The sequence below is a fragment of the Rhinoderma darwinii genome (genome assembly GCF_050947455.1).
Source record: "Rhinoderma darwinii isolate aRhiDar2 chromosome 5 unlocalized genomic scaffold, aRhiDar2.hap1 SUPER_5_unloc_12, whole genome shotgun sequence".
Taxonomy (NCBI): Eukaryota; Metazoa; Chordata; class Amphibia; order Anura; family Rhinodermatidae; genus Rhinoderma; species Rhinoderma darwinii.
In genome coordinates this window covers 181,490-205,378 of record NW_027461768.1, presented here as the reverse complement: position 1 = coordinate 205,378, position 23,889 = coordinate 181,490, and the positions used below count along the sequence as shown (strand labels likewise).

Below are 23,889 nucleotides of genomic sequence, written 5' to 3'. Positions count from 1 at the left end.
TGTCCCATACTGCTGTTCACCCCTTGCAGCGATTCAGCCTACTCCTAGGCAATTCCATGGGGCCCTGCAGGCTCACACACATTTACAGCTACTAAGCGGGAGGTGAATAAAGGCCGGAGAGGAAGCCAGACAGGATTTGCTTCTTTTGCTTGCACCACAATGCAGTGCTGAAAGAGGAGGAATCTACATAAAAACGCCTTCCTGGCAACGCCCAAATGCCCTCCTGCCATGCAGATAAACACTGGCAGCGGCAGCAAGTGCATGCCCACAGCCACCCCTTGTTCCTTCACACCTTGTATCAGCTTTAATCCAGTCCTGTGCTGCCTGCTGAGCAGCACTGAACAACACTGCCTGGGCCCAGGCTTTTATCTCTGAGGCAGGCCCCATTATGATGTCAGAAAGCTGGCTCTGGAATCCTGAGGGCTCCACTATGACACGTGCAAAGTTCCGTCTGAACTTTATATAAGACTGTGAGGCTCAGTCAGTCACTCAGTGTTGCCTGAGAGGGCAACACTGCAACAGCCGGCCGCCAGGCTGTCTTTTTTTTGCACATTTATTTGCCTCCAGGAGGCCACAAGAGGGAGACAAGGGACTGCAAAATGGAAAATAGGCATCCACCAACTTTACAGACAACTTCTCTTTGCTCCTACAACCTCCATCCTTGCACAGTTTGTTATTCTTCCAGGTAACATAGTAACAAATCCAAATTGCTGCTCTCTTTGTAGGCAAGCAAGGGTTTGTTGCAACTGCAATTCTTACTTCTTCTTGAAATGTAGGGACGACAGTACATTCCATCACATCCACCTAGTGTACACAGGTAGGTCCATTGTGGCGGGTAGGCGGCTGGCTGCTTTAATGGCTGTTTGCTGTTCCCCTACTCCACTCCACTCCACTATTTGACTGTGGTGCTGCATCAATCAGTGGCTGGCTCAGGTGCAGCTCTTTAACTTACCTAGGAGGGAGGGAGGGAGGGCGGAGAGAAGACAAGGAAGGTGAATGAGCTGTTCCAATGTGAAATGCCGGAAACACAGAAACACAGAAGACACACACACACACACACACAACAAGAGGTGGCAATGTATTCATTAATTGCATTTAATAAATGAGCTCATTATCACACATGACTGTACAAATGCATTGTCCAACAGGTGTTGAAATAATGGGATTAAAAGGGGAGATCCCTTCAGAAAGACAGAAACAATGGCAAAGAGAAAAAACACTTTTGGAATCTGATTTTAGTCAACACATAAGGGAAGGGTGCACCGGTCCTGGAAATACTGCAATACCAGGTCAATGCGTGGAGTGGACAGAGCAAGCTCTATTTCCATCTCCCTGTTCTAAAAATCCATTTAATATATGGTCCCCAGATAGGGGACGTATCAGATATTAAACTGATAAGAACAGATTTTTTTTGATTGAAAAATGCTTTATTGACAATCAATCGTCATCATACAAACATTACTGCGACGCAGCGCAAGCCATGAAGCAGCAAATAATAAATAATAACAGTCGTCAAACATAACATGACAGTATAATACACAGTACAGGCTAGCCTATGCTATACATTACACCACATGCTACACTAACATTCTTGCATTCACTAAAGCCAAACAACAAAGCATTACAGACAAGTGATGGGATAGGGGAGTGGGTAGGAGGGGATAGGGAAGGGGGAAATCACAGGCCCGAAGCTTTATTGAAAGACAACACACAAGAAGGGAGAGTGGGGGGAAGGGGAGTATCAGTCCTCTTCCTCATCGACGTCCGGGCTGTCCCAGGTGGAATAGTCTCTGAGCAGGCTGTGGATCAGCCTGCGGCAGTCCTGGACGGACACACTCTCTCTCCGCAAAATCAGACGGTTCCTGGCAAACCATATAGCGTCCTTAAAGCAGTTCATAAGGCGCCAGGCTTCCTGGATTGCTCCATCCGTGGTATTCCCAGGAAATAGTCCATAAAGTACCGAGCGGTACGACAGTCTGTTCCTGGGTACTGAGTCCTTGAGTTCATGTTCCAAGGCTTTCAACAGACCCTGTGCAAAGGGGCACTGCCAGAAAATGTGCAAAGATGTTTCCTCCGTGAAGGGGCACCTGGGGCAGTACCGGGTCTTGCACAGGTTGCGGGCATGCATGAATGACCTAAGAGGCAGTCCTCCCTGGATGGCCATCCATGAAATGTCCTTGTGCCCGTTGGTCAACCTGCCAGATGACACGTTAGTCCAAACAGTCTCCAACGTGTCGGCATGAAGCCCTGGAACAGACTCCAGTGAGTCCTTTGCTCTGATGTGCTTGTGGATCGTCTTAGGTTTCCACAAGTCGGGCTTAAGACCCTCCAGTTGATGCTCCCTCACGAACCGGACGACATCTCCGTAGAACCAGGGAGCGTGCCAGTTGTAAGGGAAGGAGCTGTCCCACTTGTCCCAGCCAAAACCTCGCCAGAGGGGAAGGAGGAAGTAGCGGGACATGGCCTTGCCCGCAGAGCCGTTTGCTGTCCTCAGAGTCCTACGAACACAGTCACATACAAAAGCGATCCGCAGCAGAGTGGGAATGTCGGGTATACCCTTCCCACCTTTGCGGGGCTCCTTGTACATAACAGTCCGCTTTACTCTGTCCATTTTCGAGCCCCAGATGAAGCGAAACACAGTCCTGGTAATGGCCCTCGAGACGGTGGCAAGAGGGGGCCATGCCTGTGCAGTGTATTGTAGCACAGGCAAGACTTCGTTACGCAGGACCATTGCTTTGCCCTCAATAGTGAGTTGTCTGAGGCTCCACAGTCCGATCCTTTGGTTGACTTTGGCCAAGCGTTCTTCCCACGACTTTAGGGCTGCACCTTCCTTACCGAACCAGACTCCCAGAATTTTGATGAAGTCCGGCTTGATAGTAAACGGGAAGGAGGCAGGAGAAGGCAGGTACCACTTTCCGAAGAGCATGGCTTCCGACTTCCCGCAGTTGACTTTTGCCCCTGAAGCGCGTCCGAACTCCTCACAGGTCTGGACGAGTGCAGTCACCGAACTCTGGTCAGCGCAGAAGACGGTCACGTCGTCCATGTACAGCGAGCATTTGACCTCGAAGTGTCCTGGACCTGGTGCGGTGATCCCTCTGATCTCTCCATTCTGCCGGATAGCCTCTGCGAAGAGCTCTATAACACAAACAAAAAGGAGAGGTGAAAGAGGACAGCCTTGTCTAACCCCCGACGATACAGGAAAGGGGTCAGTCTTCCAGCCGTTCACCAGCACCGAGCTGTAAATGTCGCAATACATCAGGTTAACATACAAACAGAACAACCTGCCAAGCCGCAGCCTACGCAGAGCCTTACCCATGAATTCGTGAGAGACCCGGTCAAAGGCCTTCTCCTGATCCAGACTGACCAGGGCCGCGTGTGTACGGCGGCTTTGCATGTAATGCACCGTGTCCCTCACCAGGGCAAGACTGTCGGCCACCCTACGGCCAGGAATGCCGCAGGTTTGGTCCGATCCGATGATCTGTCCGATGACAACCTTCAGTCTGTTGGCCAATACTTTGGCGAGGATCTTGTAGTCCACGTTCAGGAGAGAGATGGGACGCCAGTTTTTCAGGTCACATCTCTCCCCCTTCCGCTTATACAAGATCGTGATCATGCCTTCTCTCAAGGACGGTGGCATTCTACCCTCCACCACCATCTCCTCATAGAGCTCCAGCAGGTCCGGACTGATCAAGTCCCCCAGCGCTACATAGAGCTCTGCTGGGAGACCATCACTGCCCGGGGTCCTGCCGGGTCTGAAGGATTTAGCGGCAGAGAGCAGTTCCTCCACCGTCAGGGGTACATCCATAGCCTCCGTACCTGCAGGATCAAGATGATTAGTGATACCTGACAGGAATTTATCGGCGGCTTCGGGGTCAGTGGTTTTCCGGGAGTAGAGGCTTCGGTAGTAGTCTGTGACGACTCCCATCACCTCCTTCTTCCCAGAATGCATGTTTCCGGTCTCATCTCGAAGTTCCTTCAGGGGCGTGTGGCCGGCATGGAGTTTCCTGAAAAAGAACGAGTTACATTTCTCACCCTTCTCCAGGTTCTCCACCTTGGAACGAAAGACAATTCGCTTGGATTCCTCCTCAAAGTGCCTTTTCAGGCCCTTTTTGGCTTCCTCCAGCTCCTTCCTGACGTCCCAGCCGCATTGAAGGAGGTCTTGCAGGGATCGCAGCTGACGCTGCATCTCTCTGAAGTCTCTCTTCCTCTCACACGCCTGTTGACGACTTTTTGCCTGAAAGAAACAACGAAATTCAACTTTAACATATTCCCACCAGTCACAGGTTTTGTCAAAGAAAACTTTATCATTCCTCCAAACAATATAGGCGTCTCTAAGTTCCGCCAGTACCTCCTCTCTTTCCAGCAGGGCACAATTCAGCTTCCAGGAGCCAGGGCCGGGAGGAAAACCGTGGCCGATGGCACCCTGGAAGAGAATGGCCCTGTGGTCAGAGAAGAAGCAGGGGACCATGGAGTGCCCATGCTGCTTGACTGCCCGGGAGGTGAACACAAAGTCAATCCGAGAACGAAGTGAGCCATCGGGTCGGCTCCATGAATAGTTCACAGAGCCAATCCCCATGGAGCCCACAACGTCCTGCAAGGATGCTTCGGTTACCATCTCGATAAGCAGTTTGGAACTGACATCCAGTTTGATTGAAGTGCCGGAACTTCGTCCATCCTCTTCGATGGGGCAGTTGAAGTCCCCGGCCATCACCACTGCCCTAGTGGTGGCGAGCTGGGTCCGCAGGGTCTGGAATAGTTCCAGGCGCTCAGCCTTCATAGGGGGAGCGTACACGTTGATGAGCCTAATCGGCTCTCCTGCCCAGGAACCGTCTACGACCAACAAGCGGCCGCAGGCGAGCTCCTGGACAGAGTCAACAGTAAATACGCTTCCCCTAATCAGGATGGCAACCCCTGCAGACTTACAGTCGCCCCCACCAGACCAGTAGGACGGGCCATGGGTCCACTGCCTGGCCAGATGATGGTATGACCTGGAAGAGGGGAGAGTACATTCCTGCAGCATAAATACATCACTCGACTGCTTGGAAAGAAAAGTTAGCACCATCTGACATCTAGTCCTATCTCTAACACTCCTCACATTGAGGCTAAAGATGTTAAGTCTAGCAGCCATGGGGGAGAATAAAGAAGGTTAGTGCAAACGATACACCTTAGTTACCAGTCCGGTCGGGCGGATCCTCCTCTCCTGGCGGGTCCGAAAGATCCAGCAGGCCCTCTGACAAAAATTGTTCCAGGATTGTAGCCACCTGGATGTCTGTTGTGAAGTCGATGACCTCAGGTTCAGACACGAGTTCCTCCACCATCTGCTCCATTTCCTCCTGCTGCGCAAGGGAATCTTCGCAGATTTCCACGACTTGTCGCTTTGAGGACTCAGCAGCTGGGCTGTCCCTCACCTTTCTCTTCCTCTGGATGGCACCTGAGGAGACAAGAGGGGGAAAATCCTCCAGGGAGAGGACTCCAGCAGCTGGAGGGGAAGATGTTAGTGCTGCTGGAGCTGGGGAGAAGGGAGGCTGGGTTGGGAGAGGTGCAGGTGACAGGACCACTGAGATGGGTGGGTAGGAGAAGGTGAGAGCCTCAGTGGGGGTGACAGGGGTTGGGGACGGGGGGGTGGGGAGGGCCGGGCGAGGGAGGGTGGGAAGGGTAGGGCGAGGGAGGGCCGGGAGACGGGGGGGAGGGACTGTCGTCTTCTTACCATCCTTCTTATTCCCGGTCTTCTGCGCCGCTGGAGCTCTGGCTGGGGCGGGGTTCCCTCTGGCCGGAGCTTTCGCCGCTACAGTTGCCCAGGATCGATCCCTCTTCGGGCAGTCCTTGTAGGAGTGGGCTGCTTGTCCGCAGAGGTTGCACATTGTCCGTTTCGGGCAGTCTTTGGTCTCGTGTCCTGTTACCCGGCAGTTCTTGCAGGCGTCCTCCTTGCAGTCCTTCACCGAATGACCCTTCTTGCTGCATCTCCTGCAGATCTGCGGCATGTCCGGGTAGTAGATGAGGCCGTAGGAGTTGCCCAGCGAGAATGACTGGGGCAGGTGTTGGAGGCCGTCTTCCGCGCTGGAATCCTTGTTCAGTCGGACGATTACCGACCACTTGCCAGTCCAGAAGCCGAGTCCGTTCAGGATGTGGGTGGGTTCCCTCACCACTGTGCAGAACCGCTTCAGGAGCGTGGTGATGTCTTTGCCGGGGGTGTGTGGGTTCCGCATTGAGACCGTCACCCGCCTTTCCTCTCTTTGGACAGGGCAGTTGCCCACAAAGCGAGAGAAAGGGGATTCAGGCCTCGCCGCTTTCACCATCTCCCAGTACCTTCTGCAGATGTTGATCGAAGCGAAGGTCACGAAGAACATCCCGGTCATGAAGGCCTGGATGCTGATGGTCTCCGGCTTAGCGAAGCCCTGGTCCAGGAGCATCTTCTGGCAGAACACTTCTTCCGTCATGTCCGGCACTCTCCCGTCCACCTCCTTCAGCTTCAGGGCCACCGTCTGCTTCATCCAGGGCTCCAGGGTTGGAGCAGCCTGGTTCGGCTTCCTGGTGGCCTGTTGGCTTGAGGAGGCTTCAGGAGGAGATGTCCTGGCCTGGGCCGGCTCACCTGGTCCATCAGCCTTCTTCTTCTGGGTGGCAGGGTTGCTGGTTGAGGCCATGGCTTCTTCCAGCTGTTCCTGTCGCTTGGGGAGGATCTTCGATAGCTCTTTCCCGAAGGGGGCGGAGCTATGCAAATCTTCTCCTTGCTGGCCGAGGTTCTTCCACGAAATTTCTTCCGCAGCGGTTCCTCGTCGAGCTTCTTCTGCGGCCGAGCTTCTTCAAAGATCCCCTTCAGCAGCGGCTCTTCTCCGAAGGTCTCTGTCGCAGTTCTCCTTCTTCTTCCCGGCAGCGATCTCCCGGAGCTTCTTCCCCGATGGCGGCTTCTCCCTTCTGGATCGTCGTCTTCGCTGGTTCTTCTCCGCAGTTCGTCGCCGGCTTCGTCTGGAACGCTCTTGGATCGCTAAGCTAGTGTTTATAGCCCCCAGTGGTTCTCCGAGCTATCTATCCTTACAAGGACTGATAAGAACAGATACTACACTTGATCTTAGCCAAAAGGCCGAGAAGCGATAACCCGAGCGGCCCTTGCCTTGCCCGAGCCTGTCCCATACTGCTGTTCACCCCTTGCAGCGATTCAGCCTACTCCTAGGCAATTCCATGGGGCCCTGCAGGCTCACACACATTTACAGCTACTAAGCGGGAGGTGAATAAAGGCCGGAGAGGAAGCCAGACAGGATTTGCTTCTTTTGCTTGCACCACAATGCAGTGCTGAAAGAGGAGGAATCTACATAAAAACGCCTTCCTGGCAACGCCCAAATGCCCTCCTGCCATGCAGATAAACACTGGCAGCGGCAGCAAGTGCATGCCCACAGCCACCCCTTGTTCCTTCACACCTTGTATCAGCTTTAATCCAGTCCTGTGCTGCCTGCTGAGCAGCACTGAACAACACTGCCTGGGCCCAGGCTTTTATCTCTGAGGCAGGCCCCATTATGATGTCAGAAAGCTGGCTCTGGAATCCTGAGGGCTCCACTATGACACGTGCAAAGTTCCGTCTGAACTTTATATAAGACTGTGAGGCTCAGTCAGTCACTCAGTGTTGCCTGAGAGGGCAACACTGCAACAGCCGGCCGCCAGGCTGTCTTTTTTTTGCACATTTATTTGCCTCCAGGAGGCCACAAGAGGGAGACAAGGGACTGCAAAATGGAAAATAGGCATCCACCAACTTTACAGACAACTTCTCTTTGCTCCTACAACCTCCATCCTTGCACAGTTTGTTATTCTTCCAGGTAACATAGTAACAAATCCAAATTGCTGCTCTCTTTGTAGGCAAGCAAGGGTTTGTTGCAACTGCAATTCTTACTTCTTCTTGAAATGTAGGGACGACAGTACATTCCATCACATCCACCTAGTGTACACAGGTAGGTCCATTGTGGCGGGTAGGCGGCTGGCTGCTTTAATGGCTGTTTGCTGTTCCCCTACTCCACTCCACTCCACTATTTGACTGTGGTGCTGCATCAATCAGTGGCTGGCTCAGGTGCAGCTCTTTAACTTACCTAGGAGGGAGGGAGGGAGGGCGGAGAGAAGACAAGGAAGGTGAATGAGCTGTTCCAATGTGAAATGCCGGAAACACAGAAACACAGAAGACACACACACACACACACACAACAAGAGGTGGCAATGTATTCATTAATTGCATTTAATAAATGAGCTCATTATCACACATGACTGTACAAATGCATTGTCCAACAGGTGTTGAAATAATGGGATTAAAAGGGGAGATCCCTTCAGAAAGACAGAAACAATGGCAAAGAGAAAAAACACTTTTGGAATCTGATTTTAGTCAACACATAAGGGAAGGGTGCACCGGTCCTGGAAATACTGCAATACCAGGTCAATGCGTGGAGTGGACAGAGCAAGCTCTATTTCCATCTCCCTGTTCTAAAAATCCATTTAATATATGGTCCCCAGATAGGGGACGTATCAGATATTAAACTGATAAGAACAGATACTACACTTGATCTTAGCCAAAAGGCCGAGAAGCGATAACCCGAGCGGCCCTTGCCTTGCCCGAGCCTGTCCCATACTGCTGTTCACCCCTTGCAGCGATTCAGCCTACTCCTAGGCAATTCCATGGGGCCCTGCAGGCTCACACACATTTACAGCTACTAAGCGGGAGGTGAATAAAGGCCGGAGAGGAAGCCAGACAGGATTTGCTTCTTTTGCTTGCACCACAATGCAGTGCTGAAAGAGGAGGAATCTACATAAAAACGCCTTCCTGGCAACGCCCAAATGCCCTCCTGCCATGCAGATAAACACTGGCAGCGGCAGCAAGTGCATGCCCACAGCCACCCCTTGTTCCTTCACACCTTGTATCAGCTTTAATCCAGTCCTGTGCTGCCTGCTGAGCAGCACTGAACAACACTGCCTGGGCCCAGGCTTTTATCTCTGAGGCAGGCCCCATTATGATGTCAGAAAGCTGGCTCTGGAATCCTGAGGGCTCCACTATGACACGTGCAAAGTTCCGTCTGAACTTTATATAAGACTGTGAGGCTCAGTCAGTCACTCAGTGTTGCCTGAGAGGGCAACACTGCAACAGCCGGCCGCCAGGCTGTCTTTTTTTTGCACATTTATTTGCCTCCAGGAGGCCACAAGAGGGAGACAAGGGACTGCAAAATGGAAAATAGGCATCCACCAACTTTACAGACAACTTCTCTTTGCTCCTACAACCTCCATCCTTGCACAGTTTGTTATTCTTCCAGGTAACATAGTAACAAATCCAAATTGCTGCTCTCTTTGTAGGCAAGCAAGGGTTTGTTGCAACTGCAATTCTTACTTCTTCTTGAAATGTAGGGACGACAGTACATTCCATCACATCCACCTAGTGTACACAGGTAGGTCCATTGTGGCGGGTAGGCGGCTGGCTGCTTTAATGGCTGTTTGCTGTTCCCCTACTCCACTCCACTCCACTATTTGACTGTGGTGCTGCATCAATCAGTGGCTGGCTCAGGTGCAGCTCTTTAACTTACCTAGGAGGGAGGGAGGGAGGGCGGAGAGAAGACAAGGAAGGTGAATGAGCTGTTCCAATGTGAAATGCCGGAAACACAGAAACACAGAAGACACACACACACACACACACAACAAGAGGTGGCAATGTATTCATTAATTGCATTTAATAAATGAGCTCATTATCACACATGACTGTACAAATGCATTGTCCAACAGGTGTTGAAATAATGGGATTAAAAGGGGAGATCCCTTCAGAAAGACAGAAACAATGGCAAAGAGAAAAAACACTTTTGGAATCTGATTTTAGTCAACACATAAGGGAAGGGTGCACCGGTCCTGGAAATACTGCAATACCAGGTCAATGCGTGGAGTGGACAGAGCAAGCTCTATTTCCATCTCCCTGTTCTAAAAATCCATTTAATATATGGTCCCCAGATAGGGGACGTATCAGATATTAAACTGATAAGAACAGATACTACACTTGATCTTAGCCAAAAGGCCGAGAAGCGATAACCCGAGCGGCCCTTGCCTTGCCCGAGCCTGTCCCATACTGCTGTTCACCCCTTGCAGCGATTCAGCCTACTCCTAGGCAATTCCATGGGGCCCTGCAGGCTCACACACATTTACAGCTACTAAGCGGGAGGTGAATAAAGGCCGGAGAGGAAGCCAGACAGGATTTGCTTCTTTTGCTTGCACCACAATGCAGTGCTGAAAGAGGAGGAATCTACATAAAAACGCCTTCCTGGCAACGCCCAAATGCCCTCCTGCCATGCAGATAAACACTGGCAGCGGCAGCAAGTGCATGCCCACAGCCACCCCTTGTTCCTTCACACCTTGTATCAGCTTTAATCCAGTCCTGTGCTGCCTGCTGAGCAGCACTGAACAACACTGCCTGGGCCCAGGCTTTTATCTCTGAGGCAGGCCCCATTATGATGTCAGAAAGCTGGCTCTGGAATCCTGAGGGCTCCACTATGACACGTGCAAAGTTCCGTCTGAACTTTATATAAGACTGTGAGGCTCAGTCAGTCACTCAGTGTTGCCTGAGAGGGCAACACTGCAACAGCCGGCCGCCAGGCTGTCTTTTTTTTGCACATTTATTTGCCTCCAGGAGGCCACAAGAGGGAGACAAGGGACTGCAAAATGGAAAATAGGCATCCACCAACTTTACAGACAACTTCTCTTTGCTCCTACAACCTCCATCCTTGCACAGTTTGTTATTCTTCCAGGTAACATAGTAACAAATCCAAATTGCTGCTCTCTTTGTAGGCAAGCAAGGGTTTGTTGCAACTGCAATTCTTACTTCTTCTTGAAATGTAGGGACGACAGTACATTCCATCACATCCACCTAGTGTACACAGGTAGGTCCATTGTGGCGGGTAGGCGGCTGGCTGCTTTAATGGCTGTTTGCTGTTCCCCTACTCCACTCCACTCCACTATTTGACTGTGGTGCTGCATCAATCAGTGGCTGGCTCAGGTGCAGCTCTTTAACTTACCTAGGAGGGAGGGAGGGAGGGCGGAGAGAAGACAAGGAAGGTGAATGAGCTGTTCCAATGTGAAATGCCGGAAACACAGAAACACAGAAGACACACACACACACACACACAACAAGAGGTGGCAATGTATTCATTAATTGCATTTAATAAATGAGCTCATTATCACACATGACTGTACAAATGCATTGTCCAACAGGTGTTGAAATAATGGGATTAAAAGGGGAGATCCCTTCAGAAAGACAGAAACAATGGCAAAGAGAAAAAACACTTTTGGAATCTGATTTTAGTCAACACATAAGGGAAGGGTGCACCGGTCCTGGAAATACTGCAATACCAGGTCAATGCGTGGAGTGGACAGAGCAAGCTCTATTTCCATCTCCCTGTTCTAAAAATCCATTTAATATATGGTCCCCAGATAGGGGACGTATCAGATATTAAACTGATAAGAACAGATACTACACTTGATCTTAGCCAAAAGGCCGAGAAGCGATAACCCGAGCGGCCCTTGCCTTGCCCGAGCCTGTCCCATACTGCTGTTCACCCCTTGCAGCGATTCAGCCTACTCCTAGGCAATTCCATGGGGCCCTGCAGGCTCACACACATTTACAGCTACTAAGCGGGAGGTGAATAAAGGCCGGAGAGGAAGCCAGACAGGATTTGCTTCTTTTGCTTGCACCACAATGCAGTGCTGAAAGAGGAGGAATCTACATAAAAACGCCTTCCTGGCAACGCCCAAATGCCCTCCTGCCATGCAGATAAACACTGGCAGCGGCAGCAAGTGCATGCCCACAGCCACCCCTTGTTCCTTCACACCTTGTATCAGCTTTAATCCAGTCCTGTGCTGCCTGCTGAGCAGCACTGAACAACACTGCCTGGGCCCAGGCTTTTATCTCTGAGGCAGGCCCCATTATGATGTCAGAAAGCTGGCTCTGGAATCCTGAGGGCTCCACTATGACACGTGCAAAGTTCCGTCTGAACTTTATATAAGACTGTGAGGCTCAGTCAGTCACTCAGTGTTGCCTGAGAGGGCAACACTGCAACAGCCGGCCGCCAGGCTGTCTTTTTTTTGCACATTTATTTGCCTCCAGGAGGCCACAAGAGGGAGACAAGGGACTGCAAAATGGAAAATAGGCATCCACCAACTTTACAGACAACTTCTCTTTGCTCCTACAACCTCCATCCTTGCACAGTTTGTTATTCTTCCAGGTAATATAGTAACAAATCCAAATTGCTGCTCTCTTTGTAGGCAAGCAAGGGTTTGTTGCAACTGCAATTCTTACTTCTTCTTGAAATGTAGGGACGACAGTACATTCCATCACATCCACCTAGTGTACACAGGTAGGTCCATTGTGGCGGGTAGGCGGCTGGCTGCTTTAATGGCTGTTTGCTGTTCCCCTACTCCACTCCACTCCACTATTTGACTGTGGTGCTGCATCAATCAGTGGCTGGCTCAGGTGCAGCTCTTTAACTTACCTAGGAGGGAGGGAGGGAGGGCGGAGAGAAGACAAGGAAGGTGAATGAGCTGTTCCAATGTGAAATGCCGGAAACACAGAAACACAGAAGACACACACACACACACACACAACAAGAGGTGGCAATGTATTCATTAATTGCATTTAATAAATGAGCTCATTATCACACATGACTGTACAAATGCATTGTCCAACAGGTGTTGAAATAATGGGATTAAAAGGGGAGATCCCTTCAGAAAGACAGAAACAATGGCAAAGAGAAAAAACACTTTTGGAATCTGATTTTAGTCAACACATAAGGGAAGGGTGCACCGGTCCTGGAAATACTGCAATACCAGGTCAATGCGTGGAGTGGACAGAGCAAGCTCTATTTCCATCTCCCTGTTCTAAAAATCCATTTAATATATGGTCCCCAGATAGGGGACGTATCAGATATTAAACTGATAAGAACAGATACTACACTTGATCTTAGCCAAAAGGCCGAGAAGCGATAACCCGAGCGGCCCTTGCCTTGCCCGAGCCTGTCCCATACTGCTGTTCACCCCTTGCAGCGATTCAGCCTACTCCTAGGCAATTCCATGGGGCCCTGCAGGCTCACACACATTTACAGCTACTAAGCGGGAGGTGAATAAAGGCCGGAGAGGAAGCCAGACAGGATTTGCTTCTTTTGCTTGCACCACAATGCAGTGCTGAAAGAGGAGGAATCTACATAAAAACGCCTTCCTGGCAACGCCCAAATGCCCTCCTGCCATGCAGATAAACACTGGCAGCGGCAGCAAGTGCATGCCCACAGCCACCCCTTGTTCCTTCACACCTTGTATCAGCTTTAATCCAGTCCTGTGCTGCCTGCTGAGCAGCACTGAACAACACTGCCTGGGCCCAGGCTTTTATCTCTGAGGCAGGCCCCATTATGATGTCAGAAAGCTGGCTCTGGAATCCTGAGGGCTCCACTATGACACGTGCAAAGTTCCGTCTGAACTTTATATAAGACTGTGAGGCTCAGTCAGTCACTCAGTGTTGCCTGAGAGGGCAACACTGCAACAGCCGGCCGCCAGGCTGTCTTTTTTTTGCACATTTATTTGCCTCCAGGAGGCCACAAGAGGGAGACAAGGGACTGCAAAATGGAAAATAGGCATCCACCAACTTTACAGACAACTTCTCTTTGCTCCTACAACCTCCATCCTTGCACAGTTTGTTATTCTTCCAGGTAACATAGTAACAAATCCAAATTGCTGCTCTCTTTGTAGGCAAGCAAGGGTTTGTTGCAACTGCAATTCTTACTTCTTCTTGAAATGTAGGGACGACAGTACATTCCATCACATCCACCTAGTGTACACAGGTAGGTCCATTGTGGCGGGTAGGCGGCTGGCTGCTTTAATGGCTGTTTGCTGTTCCCCTACTCCACTCCACTCCACTATTTGACTGTGGTGCTGCATCAATCAGTGGCTGGCTCAGGTGCAGCTCTTTAACTTACCTAGGAGGGAGGGAGGGAGGGCGGAGAGAAGACAAGGAAGGTGAATGAGCTGTTCCAATGTGAAATGCCGGAAACACAGAAACACAGAAGACACACACACACACACACACAACAAGAGGTGGCAATGTATTCATTAATTGCATTTAATAAATGAGCTCATTATCACACATGACTGTACAAATGCATTGTCCAACAGGTGTTGAAATAATGGGATTAAAAGGGGAGATCCCTTCAGAAAGACAGAAACAATGGCAAAGAGAAAAAACACTTTTGGAATCTGATTTTAGTCAACACATAAGGGAAGGGTGCACCGGTCCTGGAAATACTGCAATACCAGGTCAATGCGTGGAGTGGACAGAGCAAGCTCTATTTCCATCTCCCTGTTCTAAAAATCCATTTAATATATGGTCCCCAGATAGGGGACGTATCAGATATTAAACTGATAAGAACAGATTTTTTTTTTTTATTGAAAGCCCGAGTCGTGCTTTCTATCACCCAAGTGCATAAAAAGTGCAGAGGTGCCACACAAAAAGTGCACAAGGATGCGGTCTATCGCAGCCCTTCTCTTAAAAGAGAGAGGCCCCGCATAACCATTCCCTGACCCTCCAAACCATAGGCCTAGAGGATCAAGGATCGATGGTCCCCCCTCGCCGAAGCTTAGGGAGACCCAAACACACTCCTAGGCTTCTACCTGGGCTGCCACCCCAGTGTCCACCTAGGAGCCTGCATCCTAGTTGCACCTCCCCTCCGAAGAAGGGAGGCCGGGTTGCAGGGGAAAAAGGAACCAGAAGGCCACACATTTTCCCCCTAGACCTCAGGAGGGTCCCAAAAGGGCACCGCATCCCAAAATCCTTGTGACAAACGTGACAAACACACAGTGAAAAACAAAATTAAATAAGTGGATGTGCGCTGTGATACAGCCTGGACATCCGCCAGGTATAAAAAAATTCCTCATCTCCCAGCCAGAAGGCCGGGAGAATAAAGGTGTGTGCTCATATAGCGTGAAAGAGAGTGCGTGCAAGTGTGCCTTCACTCAGTGGGATCCCACCCCCAGTGAGTTAGGGCACCCCAGGGTCACCAGCCCTGGGGCACATAGCAACTCGGGCTTCCAAACTACCCGGCCTAATGACCTCGATCCGGCGGTCGCCTGGTCACCTACAAATGGTACCTTTAAACCAAATGCGTACACCAGAGCGATGACCGTTGTGGTTCCCTGCCCTCACCTCGGCGTTCTGTCATCCCCCTACGATGGCCCACGTACCACCGGCAGGGATGATTACTAACCTCAGCTTGAGCAGGTACTACACTTGATCTTAGCCAAAAGGCCGAGAAGCGATAACCCGAGCGGCCCTTGCCTTGCCCGAGCCTGTCCCATACTGCTGTTCACCCCTTGCAGCGATTCAGCCTACTCCTAGGCAATTCCATGGGGCCCTGCAGGCTCACACACATTTACAGCTACTAAGCGGGAGGTGAATAAAGGCCGGAGAGGAAGCCAGACAGGATTTGCTTCTTTTGCTTGCACCACAATGCAGTGCTGAAAGAGGAGGAATCTACATAAAAACGCCTTCCTGGCAACGCCCAAATGCCCTCCTGCCATGCAGATAAACACTGGCAGCGGCAGCAAGTGCATGCCCACAGCCACCCCTTGTTCCTTCACACCTTGTATCAGCTTTAATCCAGTCCTGTGCTGCCTGCTGAGCAGCACTGAACAACACTGCCTGGGCCCAGGCTTTTATCTCTGAGGCAGGCCCCATTATGATGTCAGAAAGCTGGCTCTGGAATCCTGAGGGCTCCACTATGACACGTGCAAAGTTCCGTCTGAACTTTATATAAGACTGTGAGGCTCAGTCAGTCACTCAGTGTTGCCTGAGAGGGCAACACTGCAACAGCCGGCCGCCAGGCTGTCTTTTTTTTGCACATTTATTTGCCTCCAGGAGGCCACAAGAGGGAGACAAGGGACTGCAAAATGGAAAATAGGCATCCACCAACTTTACAGACAACTTCTCTTTGCTCCTACAACCTCCATCCTTGCACAGTTTGTTATTCTTCCAGGTAACATAGTAACAAATCCAAATTGCTGCTCTCTTTGTAGGCAAGCAAGGGTTTGTTGCAACTGCAATTCTTACTTCTTCTTGAAATGTAGGGACGACAGTACATTCCATCACATCCACCTAGTGTACACAGGTAGGTCCATTGTGGCGGGTAGGCGGCTGGCTGCTTTAATGGCTGTTTGCTGTTCCCCTACTCCACTCCACTCCACTATTTGACTGTGGTGCTGCATCAATCAGTGGCTGGCTCAGGTGCAGCTCTTTAACTTACCTAGGAGGGAGGGAGGGAGGGCGGAGAGAAGACAAGGAAGGTGAATGAGCTGTTCCAATGTGAAATGCCGGAAACACAGAAACACAGAAGACACACACACACACACACACAACAAGAGGTGGCAATGTATTCATTAATTGCATTTAATAAATGAGCTCATTATCACACATGACTGTACAAATGCATTGTCCAACAGGTGTTGAAATAATGGGATTAAAAGGGGAGATCCCTTCAGAAAGACAGAAACAATGGCAAAGAGAAAAAACACTTTTGGAATCTGATTTTAGTCAACACATAAGGGAAGGGTGCACCGGTCCTGGAAATACTGCAATACCAGGTCAATGCGTGGAGTGGACAGAGCAAGCTCTATTTCCATCTCCCTGTTCTAAAAATCCATTTAATATATGGTCCCCAGATAGGGGACGTATCAGATATTAAACTGATAAGAACAGATACTACACTTGATCTTAGCCAAAAGGCCGAGAAGCGATAACCCGAGCGGCCCTTGCCTTGCCCGAGCCTGTCCCATACTGCTGTTCACCCCTTGCAGCGATTCAGCCTACTCCTAGGCAATTCCATGGGGCCCTGCAGGCTCACACACATTTACAGCTACTAAGCGGGAGGTGAATAAAGGCCGGAGAGGAAGCCAGACAGGATTTGCTTCTTTTGCTTGCACCACAATGCAGTGCTGAAAGAGGAGGAATCTACATAAAAACGCCTTCCTGGCAACGCCCAAATGCCCTCCTGCCATGCAGATAAACACTGGCAGCGGCAGCAAGTGCATGCCCACAGCCACCCCTTGTTCCTTCACACCTTGTATCAGCTTTAATCCAGTCCTGTGCTGCCTGCTGAGCAGCACTGAACAACACTGCCTGGGCCCAGGCTTTTATCTCTGAGGCAGGCCCCATTATGATGTCAGAAAGCTGGCTCTGGAATCCTGAGGGCTCCACTATGACACGTGCAAAGTTCCGTCTGAACTTTATATAAGACTGTGAGGCTCAGTCAGTCACTCAGTGTTGCCTGAGAGGGCAACACTGCAACAGCCGGCCGCCAGGCTGTCTTTTTTTTGCACATTTATTTGCCTCCAGGAGGCCACAAGAGGGAGACAAGGGACTGCAAAATGGAAAATAGGCATCCACCAACTTTACAGACAACTTCTCTTTGCTCCTACAACCTCCATCCTTGCACAGTTTGTTATTCTTCCAGGTAACATAGTAACAAATCCAAATTGCTGCTCTCTTTGTAGGCAAGCAAGGGTTTGTTGCAACTGCAATTCTTACTTCTTCTTGAAATGTAGGGACGACAGTACATTCCATCACATCCACCTAGTGTACACAGGTAGGTCCATTGTGGCGGGTAGGCGGCTGGCTGCTTTAATGGCTGTTTGCTGTTCCCCTACTCCACTCCACTCCACTATTTGACTGTGGTGCTGCATCAATCAGTGGCTGGCTCAGGTGCAGCTCTTTAACTTACCTAGGAGGGAGGGAGGGAGGGCGGAGAGAAGACAAGGAAGGTGAATGAGCTGTTCCAATGTGAAATGCCGGAAACACAGAAACACAGAAGACACACACACACACACACACAACAAGAGGTGGCAATGTATTCATTAATTGCATTTAATAAATGAGCTCATTATCACACATGACTGTACAAATGCATTGTCCAACAGGTGTTGAAATAATGGGATTAAAAGGGGAGATCCCTTCAGAAAGACAGAAACAATGGCAAAGAGAAAAAACACTTTTGGAATCTGATTTTAGTCAACACATAAGGGAAGGGTGCACCGGTCCTGGAAATACTGCAATACCAGGTCAATGCGTGGAGTGGACAGAGCAAGCTCTATTTCCATCTCCCTGTTCTAAAAATCCATTTAATATATGGTCCCCAGATAGGGGACGTATCAGATATTAAACTGATAAGAACAGATACTACACTTGATCTTAGCCAAAAGGCCGAGAAGCGATAACCCGAGCGGCCCTTGCCTTGCCCGAGCCTGTCCCATACTGCTGTTCACCCCTTGCAGCGATTCAGCCTACTCCTAGGCAATTCCATGGGGCCCTGCAGGCTCACACACATTTACAGCTACTAAGCGGGAGGTGAATAAAGGCCGGAGAGGAAGCCAGACAGGATTTGCTTCTTTTGCTTGCACCACAATGCAGTGCTGAAAGAGGAGGAATCTACATAAAAACGCCTTCCTGGCAACGCCCAAATGCCCTCCTGCCATGCAGATAAACACTGGCAGCGGCAGCAAGTGCATGCCCACAGCCACCCCTTGTTCCTTCACACCTTGTATCAGCTTTAATCCAGTCCTGTGCTGCCTGCTGAGCAGCACTGAACAACACTGCCTGGGCCCAGGCTTTTATCTCTGAGGCAGGCCCCATTATGATGTCAGAAAGCTGGCTCTGGAATCCTGAGGGCTCCACTATGACACGTGCAAAGTTCCGTCTGAACTTTATATAAGACTGTGAGGCTCAGTCAGTCACTCAGTGTTGCCTGAGAGGGCAACACTGCAACAGCCGGCCGCCAGGCTGTCTTTTTTTTGCACATTTATTTGCCTCCAGGAGGCCACAAGAGGGAGACAAGGGACTGCAAAATGGAAAATAGGCATCCACCAACTTTACAGACAACTTCTCTTTGCTCCTACAACCTCCATCCTTGCACAGTTTGTTATTCTTCCAGGTAACATAGTAACAAATCCAAATTGCTGCTCTCTTTGTAGGCAAGCAAGGGTTTGTTGCAACTGCAATTCTTACTTCTTCTTGAAATGTAGGGACGACAGTACATTCCATCACATCCACCTAGTGTACACAGGTAGGTCCATTGTGGCGGGTAGGCGGCTGGCTGCTTTAATGGCTGTTTGCTGTTCCCCTACTCCACTCCACTCCACTATTTGACTGTGGTGCTGCATCAATCAGTGGCTGGCTCAGGTGCAGCTCTTTAACTTACCTAGGAGGGAGGGAGGGAGGGCGGAGAGAAGACAAGGAAGGTGAATGAGCTGTTCCAATGTGAAATGCCGGAAACACAGAAACACAGAAGACACACACACACACACACACAACAAGAGGTGGCAATGTATTCATTAATTGCATTTAATAAATGAGCTCATTATCACACATGACTGTACAAATGCATTGTCCAACAGGTGTTGAAATAATGGGATTAAAAGGGGAGATCCCTTCAGAAAGACAGAAACAATGGCAAAGAGAAAAAACACTTTTGGAATCTGATTTTAGTCAACACATAAGGGAAGGGTGCACCGGTCCTGGAAATACTGCAATACCAGGTCAATGCGTGGAGTGGACAGAGCAAGCTCTATTTCCATCTCCCTGTTCTAAAAATCCATTTAATATATGGTCCCCAGATAGGGGACGTATCAGATATTAAACTGATAAGAACAGATACTACACTTGATCTTAGCCAAAAGGCCGAGAAGCGATAACCCGAGCGGCCCTTGCCTTGCCCGAGCCTGTCCCATACTGCTGTTCACCCCTTGCAGCGATTCAGCCTACTCCTAGGCAATTCCATGGGGCCCTGCAGGCTCACACACATTTACAGCTACTAAGCGGGAGGTGAATAAAGGCCGGAGAGGAAGCCAGACAGGATTTGCTTCTTTTGCTTGCACCACAATGCAGTGCTGAAAGAGGAGGAATCTACATAAAAACGCCTTCCTGGCAACGCCCAAATGCCCTCCTGCCATGCAGATAAACACTGGCAGCGGCAGCAAGTGCATGCCCACAGCCACCCCTTGTTCCTTCACACCTTGTATCAGCTTTAATCCAGTCCTGTGCTGCCTGCTGAGCAGCACTGAACAACACTGCCTGGGCCCAGGCTTTTATCTCTGAGGCAGGCCCCATTATGATGTCAGAAAGCTGGCTCTGGAATCCTGAGGGCTCCACTATGACACGTGCAAAGTTCCGTCTGAACTTTATATAAGACTGTGAGGCTCAGTCAGTCACTCAGTGTTGCCTGAGAGGGCAACACTGCAACAGCCGGCCGCCAGGCTGTCTTTTTTTTGCACATTTATTTGCCTCCAGGAGGCCACAAGAGGGAGACAAGGGACTGCAAAATGGAAAATAGGCATCCACCAACTTTACAGACAACTTCTCTTTGCTCCTACAACCTCCATCCTTGCACAGTTTGTTATTCTTCCAGGTAACATAGTAACAAATCCAAATTGCTGCTCTCTTTGTAGGCAAGCAAGGGTTTGTTGCAACTGCAATTCTTACTTCTTCTTGAAATGTAGGGACGACAGTACATTCCATCACATCCACCTAGTGTACACAGGTAGGTCCATTGTGGCGGGTAGGCGGCTGGCTGCTTTAATGGCTGTTTGCTGTTCCCCTACTCCACTCCACTCCACTATTTGACTGTGGTGCTGCATCAATCAGTGGCTGGCTCAGGTGCAGCTCTTTAACTTACCTAGGAGGGAGGGAGGGAGGGCGGAGAGAAGACAAGGAAGGTGAATGAGCTGTTCCAATGTGAAATGCCGGAAACACAGAAACACAGAAGACACACACACACACACACACAACAAGAGGTGGCAATGTATTCATTAATTGCATTTAATAAATGAGCTCATTATCACACATGACTGTACAAATGCATTGTCCAACAGGTGTTGAAATAATGGGATTAAAAGGGGAGATCCCTTCAGAAAGACAGAAACAATGGCAAAGAGAAAAAACACTTTTGGAATCTGATTTTAGTCAACACATAAGGGAAGGGTGCACCGGTCCTGGAAATACTGCAATACCAGGTCAATGCGTGGAGTGGACAGAGCAAGCTCTATTTCCATCTCCCTGTTCTAAAAATCCATTTAATATATGGTCCCCAGATAGGGGACGTATCAGATATTAAACTGATAAGAACAGATTTTTTTTTTTTTTTTTTTTTTTTTTTTTTATCATTCAGATCACGTCTTAAAAATCATAAAATTCAAAATAAAAAAGACTTAGATCATCACAATGAAAACTGAAAACGTATAATTAACTTTTGTTTTCCTCTTTCCTTTTTTCCTTTTAAGAAATCAAAAAAACATTCCTTTTTTAACAGCAATAGTTCCTAACATATCCACTAAATGTTCCTGCAAATCATTACCATCCCATTCACAGTTTACACCATTCACAGTTTACAATGCACGCTAACCACGTTGGCACACCATACCGTTCAAGAAACCCTGGTAAATTTTCTCTTACACAGAGCCGCACCCTTCTCCGCATTTTTTCAAAATTAATTTTACTACGTAACTGCTCTACTTCTTCCAGTAACCTGTCTCTTTCTGCTCTTTCCTCTTCTGAAATGACACTTTTTTTCTTTCTCTCTGCTTTTTTCCTTTTTTTCTCATCACTTTGCCCACTTCCTTCCAATTTCTGAAGCTTTCCTTCTTCCAAACTAACTTCCGCTTCCTTTCTTTTGACTATCTTCTTATTTTCGTCTTGTACCTCACGTTTGCTTTTCTTTGGGCATGATTTGAATATGTGCCCCTCCTCTCCACACATATTACATACTTTCCCTTTCTGACATTCATTATACTTATGTCCCTCTTGCAGACATTTTGTACACATTACTTTCTCACACGTTTCTCTCTCATGACCATAATCTTTACAATTCAAACAAAACATATCCATTCCCAAAAAAAATAAATTTCCACATGCACTTCCAATCTTAAACCGCGCTGGAGGAAACAATAGGTTTCCAGATTCACCAATTCTTGCAAATTTACAAAGAAATTTCCATTTCCCAGTCCAAAATCCAAAGGGGTTAAACACTTTCCCCTTTCCCACCACCTCCTCACAAAACTTAGTGAGAAATGACTTAATGTCCTCTTCTTCCACGTAAGGCGAAAACATCTTTACGACCACCAACTTCTTGTTTGGCACAAAATGTGGTGTTACCTTCACACCCACAAGTCTTGGGTCCCTTTTACCTTCCTTCAAGCGTTCCAAAAAATCAGAATAAATTTCTTCTGTAGCGAAGGTAACGTCAAAGCACCCTCTCCTCGGATAGTCCATCACCGCCAAAATGCACGATCTCTCCAGCTGAAAGAAATCCAACAAAAGGACCTTCGTGATGAACTCCAAATCCTTCCTTTGCCTCTCAGATTCCTCCACGAAAAACCGGACCGCATTCCTGGTTCGCATATGTTCGGGAATTTCCTCCATCCTGCTCCAAAAGAATTCCAGCAATCTCCAAAGAAATACCTTCAGTACCGGAGTACCAGGCAGGTGATCGCTCCCCGTTGCCCTGGACTAATCCTCCTCCCCAATAGCAGCAGAGGGGTGAAGTCTCTCCTAAGAGAAACGATCCCCCCAGGCCAAGGAAAAGGGTACCAGGGCACCTCCTGACCAAGAAACAAGGCAATACCCTAAAGTACTACACTTGATCTTAGCCAAAAGGCCGAGAAGCGATAACCCGAGCGGCCCTTGCCTTGCCCGAGCCTGTCCCATACTGCTGTTCACCCCTTGCAGCGATTCAGCCTACTCCTAGGCAATTCCATGGGGCCCTGCAGGCTCACACACATTTACAGCTACTAAGCGGGAGGTGAATAAAGGCCGGAGAGGAAGCCAGACAGGATTTGCTTCTTTTGCTTGCACCACAATGCAGTGCTGAAAGAGGAGGAATCTACATAAAAACGCCTTCCTGGCAACGCCCAAATGCCCTCCTGCCATGCAGATAAACACTGGCAGCGGCAGCAAGTGCATGCCCACAGCCACCCCTTGTTCCTTCACACCTTGTATCAGCTTTAATCCAGTCCTGTGCTGCCTGCTGAGCAGCACTGAACAACACTGCCTGGGCCCAGGCTTTTATCTCTGAGGCAGGCCCCATTATGATGTCAGAAAGCTGGCTCTGGAATCCTGAGGGCTCCACTATGACACGTGCAAAGTTCCGTCTGAACTTTATATAAGACTGTGAGGCTCAGTCAGTCACTCAGTGTTGCCTGAGAGGGCAACACTGCAACAGCCGGCCGCCAGGCTGTCTTTTTTTTGCACATTTATTTGCCTCCAGGAGGCCACAAGAGGGAGACAAGGGACTGCAAAATGGAAAATAGGCATCCACCAACTTTACAGACAACTTCTCTTTGCTCCTACAACCTCCATCCTTGCACAGTTTGTTATTCTTCCAGGTAACATAGTAACAAATCCAAATTGCTGCTCTCTTTGTAGGCAAGCAAGGGTTTGTTGCAACTGCAATTCTTACTTCTTCTTGAAATGTAGGGACGACAGTACATTCCATCACATCCACCTAGTGTACACAGGTAGGTCCATTGTGGCGGGTAGGCGGCTGGCTGCTTTAATGGCTGTTTGCTGTTCCCCTACTCCACTCCACTCCACTATTTGACTGTGGTGCTGCATCAATCAGTGGCTGGCTCAGGTGCAGCTCTTTAACTTACCTAGGAGGGAGGGAGGGAGGGCGGAGAGAAGACAAGGAAGGTGAATGAGCTGTTCCAATGTGAAATGCCGGAAACACAGAAACACAGAAGACACACACACACACACACACAACAAGAGGTGGCAATGTATTCATTAATTGCATTTAATAAATGAGCTCATTATCACACATGACTGTACAAATGCATTGTCCAACAGGTGTTGAAATAATGGGATTA

At 49.3% G+C, this 23,889-nt stretch overlaps 7 non-coding genes and 6 pseudogenes across 7 annotated transcripts; all 13 read right to left on the bottom strand.

Moving 5' to 3' along the window:
- Positions 1-1,252: 1,252 nt before the first annotated feature.
- LOC142685166 (U2 spliceosomal RNA) lies at positions 1,253-1,429 on the bottom strand (annotated as a pseudogene).
- Positions 1,430-6,988: 5,559 nt separating this feature from the next.
- Positions 6,989-7,090, bottom strand: LOC142685204 (U2 spliceosomal RNA; annotated as a pseudogene).
- A 1,282-nt stretch (positions 7,091-8,372) lies between these two features.
- On the bottom strand, positions 8,373-8,563 carry LOC142685260 (U2 spliceosomal RNA). Its single transcript, XR_012854768.1, has one exon. It is a non-coding gene; the product is annotated as a U2 spliceosomal RNA (small nuclear RNA).
- Positions 8,564-9,845: 1,282 nt separating this feature from the next.
- LOC142685259 (U2 spliceosomal RNA) lies at positions 9,846-10,036 on the bottom strand. Its single transcript, XR_012854767.1, has one exon. It is a non-coding gene; the product is annotated as a U2 spliceosomal RNA (small nuclear RNA).
- Positions 10,037-11,318: 1,282 nt separating this feature from the next.
- On the bottom strand, positions 11,319-11,509 carry LOC142685258 (U2 spliceosomal RNA). Its single transcript, XR_012854766.1, has one exon. It is a non-coding gene; the product is annotated as a U2 spliceosomal RNA (small nuclear RNA).
- A 1,282-nt stretch (positions 11,510-12,791) lies between these two features.
- Positions 12,792-12,982, bottom strand: LOC142685257 (U2 spliceosomal RNA). Its single transcript, XR_012854765.1, has one exon. It is a non-coding gene; the product is annotated as a U2 spliceosomal RNA (small nuclear RNA).
- Positions 12,983-14,264: 1,282 nt separating this feature from the next.
- LOC142685190 (U2 spliceosomal RNA) lies at positions 14,265-14,443 on the bottom strand (annotated as a pseudogene).
- A 788-nt stretch (positions 14,444-15,231) lies between these two features.
- Positions 15,232-15,301, bottom strand: LOC142685220 (U2 spliceosomal RNA; annotated as a pseudogene).
- A 1,282-nt stretch (positions 15,302-16,583) lies between these two features.
- On the bottom strand, positions 16,584-16,774 carry LOC142685256 (U2 spliceosomal RNA). The gene has a single exon (XR_012854764.1). It is a non-coding gene; the product is annotated as a U2 spliceosomal RNA (small nuclear RNA).
- Positions 16,775-18,056: 1,282 nt separating this feature from the next.
- On the bottom strand, positions 18,057-18,247 carry LOC142685255 (U2 spliceosomal RNA). Its single transcript, XR_012854763.1, has one exon. It is a non-coding gene; the product is annotated as a U2 spliceosomal RNA (small nuclear RNA).
- A 1,282-nt stretch (positions 18,248-19,529) lies between these two features.
- LOC142685254 (U2 spliceosomal RNA) lies at positions 19,530-19,720 on the bottom strand. Its single transcript, XR_012854762.1, has one exon. It is a non-coding gene; the product is annotated as a U2 spliceosomal RNA (small nuclear RNA).
- A 1,282-nt stretch (positions 19,721-21,002) lies between these two features.
- Positions 21,003-21,213, bottom strand: LOC142685188 (U2 spliceosomal RNA; annotated as a pseudogene).
- A 1,367-nt stretch (positions 21,214-22,580) lies between these two features.
- LOC142685214 (U2 spliceosomal RNA) lies at positions 22,581-22,691 on the bottom strand (annotated as a pseudogene).
- Positions 22,692-23,889: the final 1,198 nt, after the last annotated feature.